This window comes from Somniosus microcephalus, chromosome 3 (assembly GCF_052327205.1).
Source record: "Somniosus microcephalus isolate GS21.2 chromosome 3, FLI_Smic_1.0, whole genome shotgun sequence".
NCBI classification, from domain to species: Eukaryota; Metazoa; Chordata; class Chondrichthyes; order Squaliformes; family Somniosidae; genus Somniosus; species Somniosus microcephalus.
In genome coordinates this window covers 215,010,313-215,030,488 of record NC_140989.1, presented here as the reverse complement: position 1 = coordinate 215,030,488, position 20,176 = coordinate 215,010,313, and positions in this window count along the sequence as shown.

Genomic DNA, 20,176 nt, shown 5'->3' with positions numbered 1-20,176 from the left:
AGGGACCAGGGTACAGTGTGAGGGGCCAGGGTATAGTGTGAGGGACCAGGGTATAGTGTGAGGGACCAGGGTATAGTATGAGGGATCAGGGTATAGTGTGAGGGATCAGGGCATAGTGTGAGGAACCCCTGGGTATAGTGTGAGGTACCAGGGTATAGTGTGAGGGACCAGGGTGTAGTGTGAGGGACCAGGGTATAGTGTGAGGGAACAGGGTTTAGTGTGAGGGACCAGGGTATAGTGTGAGGGACCAGTGTATAGTGTGATAGCCCAGGGTATAGTGTGAGGGACCAGGGTATAGTGTGAGGGACCAGATTATAGTTTGAGTGACCAGGATTTAGTTTGCGGGACCAGGGTATAGTGTCAGGAACCCCTGGGTATAGTGTGAGGGACCAGGGTATAGTGTGAGGGACCAGGGTATAGTGTGAGGGACCAGAGTATAGTGTGAGGGACCAGGATATAGTGTGAGAGGCCAGGGTATAGTGTGAGGGACCAGGGTATAGTGTGAGGGACCAGATTATACTGTGAGGGACCAGGGTATAGTGTGAGGGACCAGGGTATAGTGTGAGGGACCAGATTATAGTCTGAGGGACCAGGGTATAGTCTGAGGGACCAGGGTATAGTGTGAGGGACCAGATTATAGTGTGAGGGACCAGATTATAGTGTGAGGGACCAGGGTATAGTGTGAGGGACCAGGGTATAGTGGTGAGGGACCAGATTATAGTGTGAGGGACCAGATTATAGTGTGAGGGACCAGGGTATAGTGTGAGGGACCAGGGTATCGTGTGAGTGACCAGATTATAGTGTGAGGGACCAGGGAATAGTATGAGGGACCAGGTACAGTGTGAGAGACCAGGGTATAGTGTGAGGGACCAGGGTATAGTGTGAGGGACCAGATTATAGTGTGGGGGACCAGATTATAGTGTGAGGGACGAGATTATTTTGTGAGGGACCAGATTATAGTGTGACGGACCAGGGTGTAGGGTGAGGGATCAGATTATAGTGTGAGGGACCAGGGTAAAGTGTGAGGGAACAGGGTACACTGTGAGGGACCAGATTATAGTGTGAGGGACCAGATTATAGTGAGAGGGACCAGATTATAGTGTGAGGGACCAGGGTATAGTGTGAGGGACCAGGGTATAGTGTGAGGGACCAGATTATAGTGTGGGGGACCAGATTATAGTGTGAGGGACGAGATTATTTTGTGAGGGACCAGATTATAGTGTGAGGGACCAGGGTGTAGGGTGAGGGACCAGATTATAGTGTGACGGACCAGATTATAGTGTGAGGGATCGGATTATAGTGTGAGGGACCAGATTATAGCGTGAGGGACCAGGGTTTAGTGTGAGGGACCAGGGTATAGTGTGAGGGACCAGGGTAGAGTGTGAGGGATCAGGGTATAGTGTGAGGGACCAGATTATAGTGTGAGGGACCAGATTATAGTGTGAGGGATCAGATTATAGTGTGAGGGACCAGATTATACTGTGAGGTACCAGATTATAGTGTGAGGGACCAGATTATACTGTGAGGGACCAGATTATAGTGTGAGGGACCAGATTATAGTGTGAGGGACCAGATTATAGTGTGAGGGACCAGGGTATAGTGTAAGGGATCAGATTATAGTGTGAGGGAACAGGGTACAGTGTGAGAGACCAGGGTATAGTGTGAGGGACCAGGGTATAGTGTGAGCGACCAGGGTATAGTGAGCGGGACCAGATTATAGTGTGCGGGAACAGATTAGAGTGTGAGGGACCAGATTATAGTGTGAGGGACCAGGGTATAGTGTGAGGGACCAGGGTATAGTGTGAGGGACAAGGGTATAGTGTGAGGGACAAGGGAATAGTGTGAGGGACCAGGGTATAGTTTGAGGGACAAGGGTATAGTGTGAGGGACAAGGGTAAAGTGTGAGGGACAAGGATATAGTGTGAGGGACAAGGGTATAGTGTGAGGGACAAGGGTATAGTGTGAGGGACCAGGGTATAGTGTGAGGGACCAGGGTATAGTGTGAGGGACCAGGGTATAGTGTGAGAGACCAGGGTATAGTGTTAGGGACCAGGGTATAGTGTGAGGCATCAGATTATAGTGTGAGTGTCCAGGGTATAGTGTGAGGGACCAGGGTATAGTGTGAGGGGCCAGGGTATAGTGTGAGGGTCCAGGGTATAGTGTGAGGGACCAGGGTATAGTGTGAGGGATCAGGGTATAGTGTGAGGGACCAGGGCATAGTGTGAGGAACCCCTGGGTATAGTGTGAGGGACCAGGGTATAGTGTGAGGGACCAGGGTATAGTGTGGGGGAACAGGGTATAGTGTGAGGGACCAGGGTATAGTGTGAGGGAACAGGGTATACTGTGAGGGACCAGGGTATAGTGTGAGGGACCAGTGTATAGTGTGAGAGCCCAGGATATAGTGTGAGGGACCAGGGTATAGTGTGAGGGACCAGATTATAGTGTGAGTGACCAGGGATTAGTGTGAGGGACCAGGGTATAGTGTGAGGAACCCCTGGGTATAGTGTGAGGGACCAGGGTATAGTGTGAGGGACCAGGGTATAGTGTGAGGTCCCAGAGTATAGTGTGAGGGACCAGGATATAGTGTGAGAGACCAGGGTATAGTGTGAGGGACCAGATTATAGTGCGAGTGAACAGGGTATAGTGTGAGGGACCAGGGTATAGTGTGAGGGACCAGGGTATAGTGTGAGGGACCAGATTATAGTGTGAGTGAACAGGGTATAGTGTGAGGGACCAGGGTATATTGTGAGGGACCAGGGTATAGTGGGAGGGACAAGGTTATAGAGTGAGGGACAAGGGTATAGTGTGAGGGACCAGGGTACAGTGTGAGGGACCAGGGTATAGTGTGAGTGACAAGGGTTTTGTGTGAGGGACCAGGGTATAGTGTGAGGGACCAGATTATAGCGTGAGGGATCAGATTATAGTGTGAGGGACCAGATTATAGTGTGAGGGACAAGGGTATAGTGTGAGGGACCAGGATATAGTGTGAGGGATCAGATTATAGCGTGAGGGTCCAGATTATAGTGTGAGGGACCAGGGTGTAGTGTGAGGGACCTGGGCATAGTGTGAGGGACCAGATTATAGTGTGAGGGACCAGATTATAGTGTGAGGGACCAGATTATTGTGTGAGGGACCAGATTATAGTGCGAGTGACCAGGATATAGTGTGAGGGACCAGATTATAGTGTGAGGGGCCAGATTATAGTGTGAGGGACCAGGTTATAGTGTGAGGGACCAGGGTATAGTGGGAGGGACAAGGGTATAGAGTGAGGGACAAGGGTATAGTGTGAGGGACCAGGGTGCAGTGTGAGGGACCAGGGTATAGAGTGAAGGACAAGGGTATAGTGTGACGGACAAGGGTATAGTGTGAGGGACCAGATTATAGTGTGAGGGACCAGATTATAGTGTGAGGGACCAGATTATAGTGTGAGGGACCAGATTATAGTGAGAGGGACCAGATTATAGTGTGAGGGAACAGATTATAGAGTGAGGGACCAGATTATAGTGTGAGGGACCAGGGTATAGTGTGAGGGACCAGGGTATAGTGTGAGGGACAAGGGTATAGTGTGAGGGACAAGGGTATAGAGTGAGGGACCAGGGTATAGTGTGAGGGATCAGGGTATAGTGTGAGGGACCAGGGTATAGTGTGAGGGACCAGGGTATAGTGTGAGAGACCAGGGTATAGTGTTAGGGACCAGGGTATAGTGTGAGTGATCAGATTATAGTGTGAGTGACCAGGGTGTAGTGTGAGGGACCAGGGTACAGTGTGAGGGGCCAGGGTATAGTTTGAGGGACCAGGGTATAGTGTGAGGGACCAGGGTATAGTATGAGGGATCAGGGTATAGTGTGAGGGATCAGGGCATAGTGTGAGGAACCCCTGGGTATAGTGTGAGGTACCAGGGTATAGTGTGAGGGACCAGGGTGTAGTGTGAGGGACCAGGGTATAGTGTGAGGGAACAGGGTTTAGTGTGAGGGACCAGGGTATAGTGTGAGGGACCAGTGTATAGTGTGATAGCCCAGGGTATAGTGTGAGGGACCAGGGTATAGTGTGAGGGACCAGATTATAGTTTGAGTGACCAGGATTTAGTTTGCGGGACCAGGGTATAGTGTCAGGAACCCCTGGGTATAGTGTGAGGGACCAGGGTATAGTGTGAGGGACCAGGGTATAGTGTGAGGGACCAGAGTATAGTGTGAGGGACCAGGATATAGTGTGAGAGGCCAGGGTATAGTGTGAGGGACCAGGGTATAGTGTGAGGGACCAGATTATACTGTGAGGGACCAGGGTATAGTGTGAGGGACCAGGGTATAGTGTGAGGGACCAGATTATCTTGTGAGGGACCAGGGTATAGTGTGAGGGACCAGGGTATAGTGTGAGGGACCATATTATAGCGTGAGGGACAAGATTATAGTGTGAGGGACCAGATTATAGTGTGAGGGACAAGGGTATAGTGTGAGGGACCAGGGTATAGTGTGAGGGACCAGATTATAGTGTGAGGGTCCAGATTATAGTGTGAGGGACCAGGGTGTAGTGTGAGGGACCAGGGTATAGTATGAGGGACCAGGGTATAGTGTGAGGGACCAGGGTATAGAGGGAAGGACCAAGGTATAGTGTGAGCGACCAGGGTATAGTGTGAGGGACCAGATTATAGTGTGAGGGACCAGATTATAGTGTGAGGGACCAGATTATAGTGTGAGGGACCAGATTATAGTGTGAGGGACCAGGATATAGTGTGAGGGACCAGATTATAGTGTGAGGGACCAGATTATAGTATGAGGGACCAGGGTATAGTGTGAGGGACCAGGGTATAGTGGGAGGGACAAGGGTATAGAGTGAGGGACAAGGGTATAGTGTGAGGGACCACGGTAGAGTGTGAAGGACCAGGGTATAGTGTGAGGGACAAGGGTATAGTGTGAGGGACAAGGGTATAGTGTGAGGGACCAGGGTATAGTGTGAGGGACCAGATTATAGTGTGAGGGATCAGATTATAGTGTGAGGGACGAGGGTATAGTGTGAGGGACCAGATTATAGTGTGAGGGACAAGGGTATAGTGTGAGGGGCAAGGGTATAGTGGGAGGGACAAGCGTATAGTGTGAGAGACAAGGGTATAGTGTGAGGGACAAGGGTATAGTTTGAGGGACCAGGGTTTAGTGTGAGGGACCAGGGTATCGTGTGAGGGACCACGGTATAGTGTGAGGGACCAGGGTATAGTGTGAGGGACCAGGGAATAGTGTGAGGGTCCAGGGTATAGTGTGAGAGACCAGGGTATAGTGTTAGGGACCAGGGTAAAGTGTCAGGGATCAGATTATCGTGTGAGTGACCAGGGTATAGTGTGACGGACCAGATTATAGTGTGAGGGACCGGATTATAGTGTGAGGGACCAGATTATAGTGTGAGGGACCAGATTATAGTGTGAGTGACCAGGGATTAGTGTGAGGGACCAGGGTATAGTGTGAGGAACCCCTGGGTATAGTGTGAGGGACCAGGGTATAGTGTGAGGGACCAGGGTATAGTGTGAGGGCCCAGAGTATAGTGTGAGGGACCAGGATATAGTGTGAGAGACCAGGGTATAGTGTGAGGGACCAGATTATAGTGTGAGTGAACAGGGTATAGTGTGAGGGACCAGGGTATAGTGTGAGGGACCAGGGTATAGTGTGAGGGACCAGATTATAGTGTGAGTGAACAGGGTATAGTGTGAGGGACCAGGGTATATTGTGAGGGACCAGGGTATAGTGGGAGGGACAAGGTTAAAGAGTGAGGGACAAGGGTATAGTGTGAGGGACCAGGGTACAGTGTGAGGGACCAGGGTATAGTGTGAGTGACAAGGGTATAGTGTGAGGGACCAGGGTATAGTGTGAGGGACCAGATTATAGCGTGAGGGATCAGATTATAGTGTGAGGGACCAGATTATAGTGTGAGGGACAAGGGTATAGTGTGAGGGACCAGGGTATAGTGTGAGGGATCAGATTATAGCGTGAGGGTCCAGATTATAGTGTGAGGGACCAGGGTGTAGTGTGAGGGACCTGGGCATAGTGTGAGGGACCAGATTATAGTGTGAGGGACCAGATTATAGTGTGAGGGACCAGATTATTGTGTGAGGGACCAGATTATAGTGCGAGGGACCAGGATATAGTGTGAGGGACCAGATTATAGTGTGAGGGGCCAGATTATAGTGTGAGGGACCAGGGTATAGTGTGAGGGACCAGGGTATAGTGGGAGGGACAAGGGTATAGAGTGAGGGACAAGGGTATAGTGTGAGGGACCAGGGTGCAGTGTGAGGGACCAGGGTATAGTGTGAGGGACCAGATTATAGTGTGAGTGAACAGGGTATAGTGTGAGGGACCAGGGTATATTGTGAGGGACCAGGGTATAGTGGGAGGGACAAGGTTAAAGAGTGAGGGACAAGGGTATAGTGTGAGGGACCAGGGTACAGTGTGAGGGACCAGGGTATAGTGTGAGTGACAAGGGTATAGTGTGAGGGACCAGGGTATAGTGTGAGGGACCAGATTATAGCGTGAGGGATCAGATTATAGTGTGAGGGACCAGATTATAGTGTGAGGGACAAGGGTATAGTGTGAGGGACCAGGGTATAGTGTGAGGGATCAGATTATAGCGTGAGGGTCCAGATTATAGTGTGAGGGACCAGGGTGTAGTGTGAGGGACCTGGGCATAGTGTGAGGGACCAGATTATAGTGTGAGGGACCAGATTATAGTGTGAGGGACCAGATTATTGTGTGAGGGATCAGATTATAGTGCGAGGGACCAGGATATAGTGTGAGGGACCAGATTATAGTGTGAGGGGCCAGATTATAGTGTGAGGGACCAGGGTATAGTGTGAGGGACCAGGGTATAGTGGGAGGGACAAGGGTATAGAGTGAGGGACAAGGGTATAGTGTGAGGGACCAGGGTGCAGTGTGAGGGACCAGGGTATAGTGTGAAGGACAAGGGTATAGTGTGACGGACAAGGGTATAGTGTGAGGGACCAGATTATAGTGTGAGGGACCAGATTATAGTGTGAGGGACCAGATTATAGTGTGAGGGACCAGATTATAGTGAGAGGGACCAGATTATAGTGTGAGGGAACAGATTATAGTGTGAGGGACCAGATTATAGTGTGAGGGACCAGGGTATAGTGTGAGGGACCAGGGTATAGTGTGAGGGACAAGGGTATAGTGTGAGGGACAAGGGTATAGTGTGAGGGACCAGGGTATAGTGTGAGGGACAAGGGTATAGTGTGAGGGACAAGGGTATAGTGTGAGGGACAAGGGTATAGTGTGAGGGACAAGGGTATAGTGTGATGGACAAGGGTATAGAGTGAGGGACCAGGGTATAGTGTGAGGGACCAGGGTATAGTGTGAGGGACCAGGGTATAGTGTGAGGGACCAGGGTATAGTGTGAGAGACCAGGGTATAGTGTTAGGGACCAGGGTATAGTGTGAGGGATCAGATTATAGTGTGAGTGACCAGGGTGTAGTGTGAGGGACCAGGGTACAGTGTGAGGGGCCAGGGTATAGTGTGAGGGACCAGGGTATAGTGTGAGGGACCAGGGTATAGTATGAGGGATCAGGGTGTAGTGTGAGGGACCAGGGCATAGTGTGAGGAACCCCTGGTTATAGTGTGAGGGACAAGGGTATAGTGTGAGGGACCAGGGTGTAGTGTGAGGGACCAGGGTATAGTGTGAGGGAACAGGGTATAGTGTGAGGGACCAGGGTATAGTGTGAGGGACCAGTGTATAGTGTGATAGCCCAGGGTATAGTGTGAGGGACCAGGGTATAGTGTGAGGGACCAGATTATAGTTTGAGTGACCAGGATTTAGTTTGCGGGACCAGGGTATAGTGTGAGGGACCAGGGTATAGTGTGAGGGACCAGAGTATAGTGTGAGGGACCAGGATATAGTGTGAGAGGCCAGGGTATAGTGTGAGGGACCAGGGTATAGTGTGAGGGACCAGATTATACTGTGAGTGAACAGGGTATAGGGTGAGGGACCAGGGTATAGTGTGAGGAACCCCTGGGTATAGTGTGAGGGACCAGGGTATAGTGTGAGGGACCAGGGTATAGTGTGAGGGACCAGGGTATAGTGTGAGGGACCAGATTATCGTGTGAGGGACCAGGGTATAGTGTGAGGGACCAGGGTATAGTGTGAGGGACCATATTATAGCGTGAGGGACAAGATTATAGTGTGAGGGACCAGATTATAGTGTGAGGGACAAGGGTATAGCGTGAGGGACCAGGGTATAGTGTGAGGGACCAGAGTATAGTGTGAGTGTCCAGATTATAGTGTGAGGGACCAGGGTGTAGTGTGAGGGACCAGGGTATAGTATGAGTGACCAGGGTATAGTGTGAGGGACCAGGGTATAGAGGGAAGGACCAAGGTATATTGTGAGCGACCAGGGTATAGTGTGAGGGACCAGATTATAGTGTGAGGGACCAGATTATAGTGTGAGGGTCCAGATTATAGTGTGAGGGACCAGATTATAGTGTGAGGGACCAGGATATAGTGTGAGGGACCAGATTATAGTGTGAGGGACCAGATTATAGTGTGAGGGACCAGGGTATAGTGTGAGGGACCAGGGTATAGTGGGAGGGACAAGGGTATAGAGTGAGGGACAAGGGTATAGTGTGAGGGACCAGGGTACAGTGTGAGGGACCAGGGTATAGTGTGAGGGACAAGGGTATAGTGTGAGGGACAAGGGTATAGTGTGAGGGACCAGGGTATAGTGTGAGGGACCAGATTATAGTGTGAGGGATCAGATTATAGTGTGAGGGACCAGGGTATAGTGTGAGGGACCAGATTAAAGTGTGAGGGACCAGATTATAGTGTGAGGGACCAGATTATAGTGTGAGTGACCAGATTATAGTGTGAGGGACGAGGGTATAGTGTGAGGGACCAGGGTATAGTGTAAGGGACAAGGGTATAGTGTGAGGGGCAAGGGTATAGTGGGAGGGACAAGGGTATAGTGTGAGGGACAAGGGTATAGTGTGAGGGACAAGGGTATAGTGTGAGGGACAAGGGTATAGTGTGAGGGACCAGGGTTTAGTGTGAGGGACCAGGGTATAGTGTGAGGGACCAGGGAATAGTGTGAGGGTCCAGGGTATAGGCCATAAAAGATAACCAAAACCCGCTAGACGCCATAATAACAGAAAAAGAACTTCTTGAAAAACTCAAGGACCTGCGACCAGGAAAAGCTTGCGGGACAGACGGCATACTAAACGAGATGATTAAACACGCAGACGACAAACTGAAACTGGCTATCCTAAAACTCTTCAACTTGGTTCTGAGTGTCGGTTATTTCCCTGACATCTGGAACAAAGGACTCATAACACCCATATACAAAAGTGGGGACAAAATCGACCCAAACAACTATCGAGGCATCTGTGTAAACAGTAACCTGGGGAAGGTATTCTGTAGCATCATAAACAAAAGACTTATAAACTTCCTTGAAGAGCACAATGTCTTGAGTAAAAGCCAAATTGGATTCCTGCCAAACTATAGAACATCCGATCATATCTTCACCCTACAGACCCTAATTGACAAACACGTTCACCATAACAAAAGCAAAATCTACGCATGCTTTGTAGATTTCCAGAAGGCTTTCGACTCCATCTGGCATGACGGTTTATTCCTGAAACTTATCGAAAGCGGGGTAGGAGGTAAAACATATGATGTAATTAAATCAATGTATACAAACAATAAATGTGCAGTTAAAATTGGAGACAAACAAACAAAATACTTCCCACAGGGGCGGGGGGTGACGCAGGGCTCGCCAATCTCACCGACACTCTTTAATATTTACATTAATGGATTGGCAAAACTACTTGAACAATCTACAGCACCCGGCCTCACCCTATATGAATCCAAGGTTAAATTCCTCCTCTATGCCGACGACCTGGTTCTGCTGTCACCAACTAAGGAGGGTCTACAGCAGAACCTGGGCCTGCTGGAGTCGTACTGCCAGACTTGGGCCCTGACAATAAATCCCCAAAAAACCAAAGTCCTTGTGTTCCAGCAAAGATCCAAACAACATGGACCCACAATAAATTTCACAGTAGGAACAACCAAAATTGAACAAACCACTCACTACACATACTTGGGCTTAAAAATCAGTTCTACGGGAAACTTCAAACTGGCTGTGAATGAACTGAAAGAGAAAGCAAGAAGGGCTTTCTATGCCATCAAAAAATCAATCTAAATAGAAATCCCAATTAGCATTTGGCTCAAAATTTTCAAATCAGTAATTGAACCAATTGCACTCTATGGCAGTGAGGTCTGGGGACCACTAACACAACAAGATTTTGCAAAATGGGACAAACACCCAATTGAGATCCTACATGCGGAATTCTGTAAAAGTATCCTCCGGACTCAAAGGAAAACAGTAAACAACGCATGCAGGGCGGAACTAGGCCAATACCCATTAATAATCACTATCCAAAAAAGAGCCACCAAATTTTGGAATCACCTACAAATGAGCAACCCCCAATGCTATCACTACGACGCCCTGAAATGCCAAGAGCTGACCATAAAGAAGAATACCCTCAGTCAACTAGTCCTGGGACTCAATAAAGTAACTAATAACAATACTAACAATAACCAGCCCCAGGACAGTGACAGGGTAACACAAAGAATTCGACCCAACACAATCGTCGCTAAGCAAAAGGAAAAATATCTGTCATATTGGGCAGAAACAACAAAAACCCAAAGCAAACTCAATTGCTACTTGGTCCTAAACAGACAATACAACATAGCTGATTACCTGACCATGGTAAAGGATAACAAACTGAGAAGAACCTTGACAAGGTACAGACTTAGCGAACATAGCCTAGCGATCGAAAAAGGCAGACACAGGCAGACCAGGCTGCCAAGAGAAGACAGGATATGCTCTCACTGCAGTCAGGGAGTAGTTGAGACAGAGATGCACTTCCTCACAGCCTGTGGAAAATATCAGGGCATCAGAGAGAATTTCTATCAAAAATTCTCACAAATATGCCCTGAATTCAGAAATCTGACTGACAACCAAAAACTCCCATTCCTACTGGGGGAGGAGAGAAGTTGTGTAACACTGGCGGCACACTATGTTACAGCTTGCCATGAACAGAGGGACAACCAGTAAACTAAGACAAGAGTATATATAAACAAGGCGAAAATATATTTATAAACTCAGGGATATACCTGTTTATACACTGTATGAATGGAACCGCGTTTATGTGTTCAACCATAAATGTATTTTGATGCTTTGGCAACATAAGATGTACCTTATCATGCCAATAAAGCGATTTGTATTGTATTGTATTGTATTGTGAGAGACCAGGGTATAGTGTTAGGGACCAGGGTAAAGTGTCAGGGATCAGATTATAGTGTGAGTGACCAGGGTATAGTGTGACGGACCAGATTATAGTGTGAGGGACCGGATTATAGTGTGAGGGACCAGATTATAGCGTGAGGGACCAGATTATAGTGTGAGGGACCAGGATATAGTGTGAGGGACCAGATTATAGTGTGAGGGAACAGATTATAATGTGAGGGACCAGGGTATAGTGTGAGGGACCAGGGTATAGTGGGAGGGACAAGGGTATAGAGTGAGGGACAAGGGTATAGTGTGAGGGACCAGGGTACAGTGTGAGGGACCAGGGTATAGTGTGAGGGACAAGGGTATAGTGTGAGGGACAAGGGTATAGTGTGAGGGACCAGGGTATAGTGTGAGGGACCAGATTATAGTGTGAGGGATCAGATTATAGTGTGAGGGACCAGGGTATAGTGTGAGGGACCAGATAATAGTGAGAGGGACCAGATTAAAGTGTGAGGGACCAGATTATAGTGTGAGGGACCAGATTATAGTGTGAGGGACCAGATTATAGTGTGAGGGACGAGGGTATAGTGTGAGGGACCAGGGTATAGTGTAAGGGACAAGGGTATAGTGTGAGGGGCAAGGGTATAGTGGGAAGGACAAGGGTATAGTGTGAGGGACAAGGGTATAGTGTGAGGGACAAGGGTATAGTGTGAGGGACAAGGGTATAGTGTGAGGGACCAGGGTTTAGTGTGAGGGACCACGGTATAGTGTGAGGGACCAGGGTATAGTGTGAGGGACCAGGGTATAGTGTGAGGGTCCAGTGTATAGTGTGAGAGACCAGGGTATAGTGTTAGGGACCAGGGTAAAGTGTTAGGGATCAGATGAAAGTGTGAGTGACCAGGGTATAGTGTGAGGGACCAGGGTATAGTGTGAGGGGCCAGGGTATAGTGTGAGGGACCAGGGTATAGTGTGAGGGACCAGGGTATAGTGTGAGGGATCAGGGTGTAGTGTGAGGGACCAGGGTACAGTGTGAGGAACCCCTGGGTATAGTGTGAGGGACCAGCGTATAGTGTGAGGGACCAGGGTATAGTGTGAGGGACCAGGATATAGTGTGAGGGACCAGGGTATAGTGTGAGGGACCAGGGTATAGTGTGAGAGCCCAGGGTATAGTGTGAGGGACCAGGGTATAGTGTGAGGGACCAGATTATAGTGTGAGTGACCAGGGTATAGTGTGAGGGACCAGGGTATAGTGTGAGGAACCCCTGGGTATAGTGTGAGGGACCAGGGTATAGTGTGAGGGACCAGAGTATAGTGTGAGGGACCAGGGTATAGAGTGAGGGACCAGAGTATAGTGTGAGGGACCAGGATATAGTGTGAGAGACCAGGGTATAGTGTGAGGGACCAGGGTATAGTGTGAGGGACCAGATTATAGTGTGAGGGACCAGATTATAGTGTGAGGGACCAGATTATAGTGTGAGGGACCAGATTATAGTGAGAGGGACCAGATTATAGTGTGAGGGAACAGATTATAGTGTGAGGGACCAGATTATAGTGTGAGGGACCAGGGTATAGTGTGAGGGACCAGGGTATAGTGTGAGGGACAAGGGTATAGTGTGAGGGACAAGGGTATAGTGTGAGGGACCAGGGTATAGTGTGAGGGACAAGGGTATAGTGTGAGGGACAAGGGTATAGTGTGAGGGACAAGGGTATAGTGTGAGGGACAAGGGTATAGTGTGATGGACAAGGGTATAGAGTGAGGGACCAGGGTATAGTGTGAGGGACCAGGGTATAGTGTGAGGGACCAGGGTATAGTGTGAGGGACCAGGGTATAGTGTGAGGGACCAGATTATAGTGTGAGGGACCAGATTATAGTGTGAGGGACCAGATTGTAGTGTGAGGGACCAGGATATAGTGTGAGGGACCAGATTATAGTGTGAGGGAACAGATTATAATGTGAGGGACCAGGGTATAGTGTGAGGGACCAGGGTATAGTGGGAGGGACAAGGGTATAGAGTGAGGGACAAGGGTATAGTGTGAGGGACCAGGGTACAGTGTGAGGGACCAGGGTATAGTGTGAGGGACAAGGGTATAGTGTGAGGGACAAGGGTATAGTGTGAGGGACCAGGGTATAGTGTGAGGGACCAGATTATAGTGTGAGGGATCAGATTATAGTGTGAGGGACCAGGGTATAGTGTGAGGGACCAGATAATAGTGAGAGGGACCAGATTAAAGTGTGAGGGACCAGATTATAGTGTGAGGGACCAGATTATAGTGTGAGGGACCAGATTATAGTGTGAGGGACGAGGGTATTGTGTGAGGGACCAGGGTATAGTGTAAGGGACAAGGGTATAGTGTGAGGGGCAAGGGTATAGTGGGAAGGACAAGGGTATAGTGTGAGGGACAAGGGTATAGTGTGAGGGACAAGGGTATAGTGTGAGGGACAAGGGTATAGTGTGAGGGACCAGGGTTTAGTGTGAGGGACCACGGTATAGTGTGAGGGACCAGGGTATAGTGTGAGGGACCAGGGTATAGTGTGAGGGTCCAGTGTATAGTGTGAGAGACCCGGGTATAGTGTTAGGGACCAGGGTTAAGTGTTAGGGATCAGATGAAAGTTTGAGTGACCAGGGTATAGTGTGAGGGACCAGCGTATAGTGTGAGGGGCCAGGGTATAGTGTGAGGGACCAGGGTATAGTGTGAGGGACCAGGGTATAGTGTGAGGGATCAGGGTGTAGTGTGAGGGACCAGGGTACAGTGTGAGGAACCCCTGGGTATAGTGTGAGGGACCAGCGTATAGTGTGAGGGACCAGGGTATAGTGTGAGGGACCAGGATATAGTGTGAGGGACCAGGGTATAGTGTGAGGGACCAGGGTATAGTGTGAGAGCCCAGGGTACAGTGTGAGGGACCAGGGTATAGTGTGAGGGACCAGATTATAGTGTGAGTGACCAGGGTATAGTGTGAGGGACCAGGGTATAGTGTGAGGAACCCCTGGGTATAGTGTGAGGGACCAGGGTATAGTGTGAGGGACCAGAGTATAGTGTGAGGGACCAGGGTATAGAGTGAGGGACCAGAGTATAGTGTGAGGGACCAGGATATAGTGTGAGAGATCAGGGTATAGTGTGAGGGACCAGGGTATAGTGTGAGGGACCAGATTATAGTGTGAGGGACCAGATTATAGTGTGAGGGACCAGATTATAGTGTGAGGGACCAGATTATAGTGAGAGGGACCAGATTATAGTGTGAGGGAACAGATTATAGTGTGAGGGACCAGATTATAGTGTGAGGGACCAGGGTATAGTGTGAGGGACCAGGGTATAGTGTGAGGGACAAGGGTATAGTGTGAGGGACAAGGGTATAGTGTGAGGGACCAGGGTATAGTGTGAGGGACAAGGGTATAGTGTGAGGGACAAGGGTATAGTGTGAGGGACAAGGGTATAGTGTGAGGGACAAGGGTATAGTGTGATGGACAAGGGTATAGAGTGAGGGACCAGGGTATAGTGTGAGGGACCAGGGTATAGTGTGAGGGACCAGGGTATAGTGTGAGGGACCAGGGTATAGTGTGAGAGACCAGGGTATAGTGTTAGGGACCAGGGTATAGTGTGAGGGATCAGATTATAGTGTGACTGACCAGGGTGTAGTGTGAGGGACCAGGGTACAGTGTGAGGGGCCAGGGTATAGTGTGAGGGACCAGGGTATAGTGTGAGGGACAGGGATAGTATGAGGGATAGGTAGTGTGAGGGACCAGGGCATAGTGTGAGGAACCCCTGGGTATAGTGTGAGGGACCAGGGTATAGTGTGAGGGACCAGGGTGTAGTGTGAGGGACCAGGGTATAGTGTGAGGGAACAGGGTATAGTGTGAGGGACCAGGGTATAGTGTGAGGGACCAGTGTATAGTGTGATAGCCCAGGGTATAGTGTGCGGGACCAGGGTATAGTGTGAGGGACCAGATTATAGTTTGAGTGACCAGGATTTAGTTTGCGGGACCAGGGTATAGTGTGAGGAACCCCTGGGTATTGTGTGAGGGACCAGGGTATAGTGTGAGGGACCAGGGTATAGTGTGAGGGACCAGAGTATAGTGTGAGGGTCCAGATTATAGTGTGAGGGACCAGGGTGTAGTGTGAGGGACCAGGGTATAGTATGAGGGACCAGGGTATAGTGTGAGGGACCAGGGTATAGAGTGAAGGACCAAGGTATAGTGTGAGCGACCAGGGTATAATGTGAGGGACCAGATTATAGTGTGAGGGACCAGATTATAGTGTGAGGGACCAGATTATAGTGTGAGGGACCAGATTATAGTGTGAGGGACCAGGATATAGTGTGAGGGACCAGATTATAGTGTGAGGGACCAGATTATAGTGTGAGGGACCAGGGTATAGTGTGAGAGACCAGGGTATAGTGGGAGGGACAAGGGTATAGAGTGAGGGACAAGGGTATAGTGTGAGGGACCAGGGTACAGTGTGAGGGACCAGGGTATAGTGTGAGGGACAAGGGTATAGTGTGAGGGACAAGGGTATAGTGTGAGGGACCAGGGTATAGTGTGAGGGACCAGATTATAGTGTGAGGGATCAGATTATAGTGTGAGGGACCAGGGTATAGTGTGAGGGACCAGATAATAGTGAGAGGGACCAGATTAAAGTGTGAGGGACCAGATTATAGTGTGAGGGACCAGATTATAGTGTGAGGGACCAGATTATAGTGTGAGGGACGAGGGTATAGTGTGAGGGACCAGGGTATAGTGTAAGGGACAAGGGTATAGTGTGAGGGGCAAGGGTATAGTGGGAGGGACAAGGGTATAGTGTGAGGGACAAGGGTATAGTGTGAGGGGCAAGGGTATAGTGTGAGGGACAAAGGTATAGTGTGAGGGACCAGGGTTTAGTGTGAGGGACCAGGGTATAGTGTGAGGGACCACGGTATAGTGTGAGGGACCAGGGTATAGTGTGAGGGACCAGGGTATAGTGTGAGGGTCCAGGGTATAGTGTGAGAGACCAGGGTATAGTGTTAGGGACCAGGGTAAAGTGTCAGGGATCAGATTATAGTGTGAGTGACCAGGGTATAGTCGTGACGGGACCAGATTATAGTGTGAGGGACAAGAGAGAGATGTGAGGGACCAGATTATAGTGTGAGGGACCAGATTATAGTGTGAGGGACCAGGATATAGTGTGAGGGACCAGATTATAGTGTGAGGGACCAGATTATAGTGTGAGGGAGCAGGGTATAGTGTGAGGGACCAGGGTATAGTGGGAGGGACAAGGGTATAGAGTGAGGGACAAGGGTATAGTGTGAGGGACCAGGGTACAGTGTGAGGGACCAGGGTATAGTGTGAGGGACAAGGGTATAGTGTGAGGGACAAGGGTATAGTGTGAGGGACCAGGGTATAGTGTGAGGGACCAGATTATAGTGTGAGGGATCAGATTATAATGTGAGGGACCAGGGTATAGTGTGAGGGACCAGATAATAGTGAGAGGGACCAGATTAAAGTGTGAGGGACCAGATTATACTGTGAGGGACCAGATTATAGTGTGAGGGACCAGATTATAGTGTGAGGGACGAGGGTATAGTGTGAGGGACCAGGGTATAGTGTAAGGGACAAGGGTATAGTGTGAGGGGCAAGGGTATAGTGGGAGGGACAAGGGTATAGTGTGAGGGACAAGGGTATAGTCTGAGGGACAAGGGTATAGTGTGAGGGACAAGGGTATAGTGTGAGGGACCAGGGTTTAGTGTGAGGGACCAGGGTATAGTGTGAGGGACCACGGTATAGTGTGAGGGACCAGGGTATAGTGTGAGGGACCAGGGTATAGTGTGAGGGTCCAGTGAATAGTGTGAGAGACCAGGGTATAGTGTTAGGGACCAGGGTAAAGTGTCAGGGATCAGATGAAAGTGTGAGTGACCAGGGTATAGTGTGAGGGACTAGGGTATAGTGTGAGGGGCCACGGTATAGTGTGAGGGACCAGGGTATAGTGTGAGGGACCAGGGTATAGTGTGAGGGATCAGGGTGTAGTGTGAGGGACCAGGGTATAGTGTGAGGAACCCCTGGGTATAGTGTGAGGGACCAGGGTATAGTGTGAGGGACCAGGGTATAGTGTGAGGGACCAGGATATAGTGTGAGGGACCAGGGTATAGTGTGAGGGAACAGGGTATAGTGTGAGAGCCCAGGGTATAGTGTGAGGGACCAGGGTATAGTGTGAGGGACCAGGGTATAGTGTGAGGAACCCCTGGGTATAGTGTGAGGGACCAGGGTATAGTGTGAGGGACCAGGGTATAGTGTGAGGGACCAGGGTATAGTGTGAGGGACCAGAGTATAGTGTGAGGGACCAGGATATAGTGTGAGAGACCAGGGTATAGTGTGAGGGACCAGGGTATAGTGTGAGGGACCAGATTAAAGTGTGAGTGACCAGGGTGTAGTGTGAGGGACCAGGGTATAGTGTGAGGAACCCCTGGGTATAGTGTGAGGGACCAGGGTATAGTGTGAGGGACCAGGTTATAGTGTGAGGGACCAGGGTATAGTGTGAGGGACCAGATTATAGTGTGAGGGTCCAGATTATAGTGTGACGGACCAGGGTGTCGTGTGAGGGACCAGGGTATAGTGTGAGGGACCAGAGTATAGTGTGAGGGACCTGGGTATAGAGTGAGGGACCAGATTATAGCGTGAGCGACCAGATTATAGTGTGAGGGACCAGGGTATAGTGTGAGGGACCAGGGTATAGTGTGAGGGACCAGATTATAGTGTGAGGGACCAGATTATAGTGTGAGGGACCAGGGTATAGTGTGAGGGACCAGGGTATAGTGTGAGGGGCCAGATTATAGTGTGAGGGACCAGATTATAGTGTGAGGGACCAGATTATAGTGTGAGGGACCAGGGTATAATGTGAGGGACCAGATTATTGTGTGAGGGACCAGGGTATAGTCTGAGGGACCAGGGTATAGTGTGAGAGACCAGGGTATAGTGTGAGGGACCAGGGTATTGTGTGAGCGACCAGATTATAGTGTGAGGGACCAGGGTATAGTGTGAGGAACCAGGGTATAGTGTGAGGGACCAGATTATAGTGTGAGGGATCAGATTATACTGTGAGGGAGCAGATTATAGTGTGAGGGACCAGATTATAGTGTGAGGGACCAGATTATAGTGTGAGGGAGCAGATTATAGTGTGAGGGACCAGATTATAGTGTGAGGGACCAGATTATAGTGTGATGGACCAGGGTATTGTGTGAGGGACCAGATTATAGTGTGAGGGAACAGATTATAATGTGAGGGACCAGATTATAGTGTGAGGGACCAAATTATAGTGTGAGGGACCAGATTATCGTGTGAGGGACGAGGGGATAGTGTGAGGGACCAGATTATAATGTGAGGGACCAGATTATAGTGTGAGGGACCAGGGTATCGTGTGAGGGACCAGATTATAGTGTGAGGGACCAGGGTATAGTATGAGGGACCAGGGTATAGTTTGCAGGAGCAGGGTATTGTGTGAGGGACCAGGTTATTGTGTGAGGGACCAGATTATAGTGTGAGGGACCAGAGTATAGTGTGAGGGACCAGATTATAGTGTGAGGGACCAGGGTGTAGTGTGAGGGACCAGATTATACTGTGAGGGACCAGGGTATTGTGTGAGAGACCAGGGTATAGTGTGAGGGAACAGGGTATAGTGTGAGGGACCAGGGTATAGTGTGAGGGACCAGATTATAATGTGAGGGACCGGGTAGAGTGTGAGGGACCAGGGTATAGTGTGAGGGACCAGATTACAGTGTGAGGGACCAGGTTATAGTGTGTGGGACCAGATTATAGTGTGAGGGACCAGATTATAGTGTGAGGGACCAGGGTATAGTGTGAGGGACCAGATTATAGAGTGAGGGACCAGATTATAGTGTGAGGGACCAGGGTATAGTGTGAGGGACCAGGGTATAGTGGGAGGGACAAGGGTATAGTGTGAGGGTCAAGGGTATAGTGTGAGGGACCAGGGTACAGTGTGAGGACGAGGGTATTGTGTGAGGGGCAAGGGTATAGTGTGAGGGACAAGGGTATAGTGTGAGTGACCAGGGTATAGTGTGAGGGACCAGGGTATAGTGTGAGGGACCAGGGTACAGTGTGAGGGACCAGATTATAGTGTGAGGGTCCAGATTATAGTGTGACGGACCAGGGTGTTGTGTGAGGGACCAGGGTATAGTGTGATGGACCAGGCTATAGTGTGAGGGACCAGGGTATAGAGTTAGGGACCAGATTATAGTGTGAGCGACCAGATTATAGTGTGAGGGACCAGGGTATAGTGTGAGGGATCAGGGTATAGTGTGAAGTACCAGATTATAGTGTGAGGGACCAGATTATAGTGTGAGGGACCAGGGTATAGTGTGAGGGACCAGGGTATAGTGTGAGGGGTCAGATTATAGTGTGAGGGACCAGATTATAGTGTGGGAACAGATTATAGTGTGAGGGACCAGGGTATAATGTGAGGGACCAGATTATAGTGTGAGGGACCAGGGTATAGTCTGAGGGACCAGGGTATAGTGTGAGAGACCAGGGTATAGTGTGAGGGAGCAGGGTATAGTGTGAGGGACCAGGGTATAGTGGGAGGGACAAGGGTATAGAGTGAGGGACAAGGGTATAGTGTGAGGGACCAGGGTACAGTGTGAGGGCCCAGGGTATAGTGTGAGGGACAAGGGTATAGTGTGAGGGACAAGGGTATAGTGTGAGGGACCAGGGTATAGTGTGAGGGACCAGATTATAGTGTGAGGGATCAGATTATAATGTGAGGGACCAGGGTATAGTGTGAGGGACCAGATAATAGTGAGAGGGACCAGATTAAAGTGTGAGGGACCAGATTATACTGTGAGGGACCAGATTATAGTGTGAGGGACCAGATTATAGTGTGAGGGACGAGGGTATAGTGTGAGGGACCAGGGTA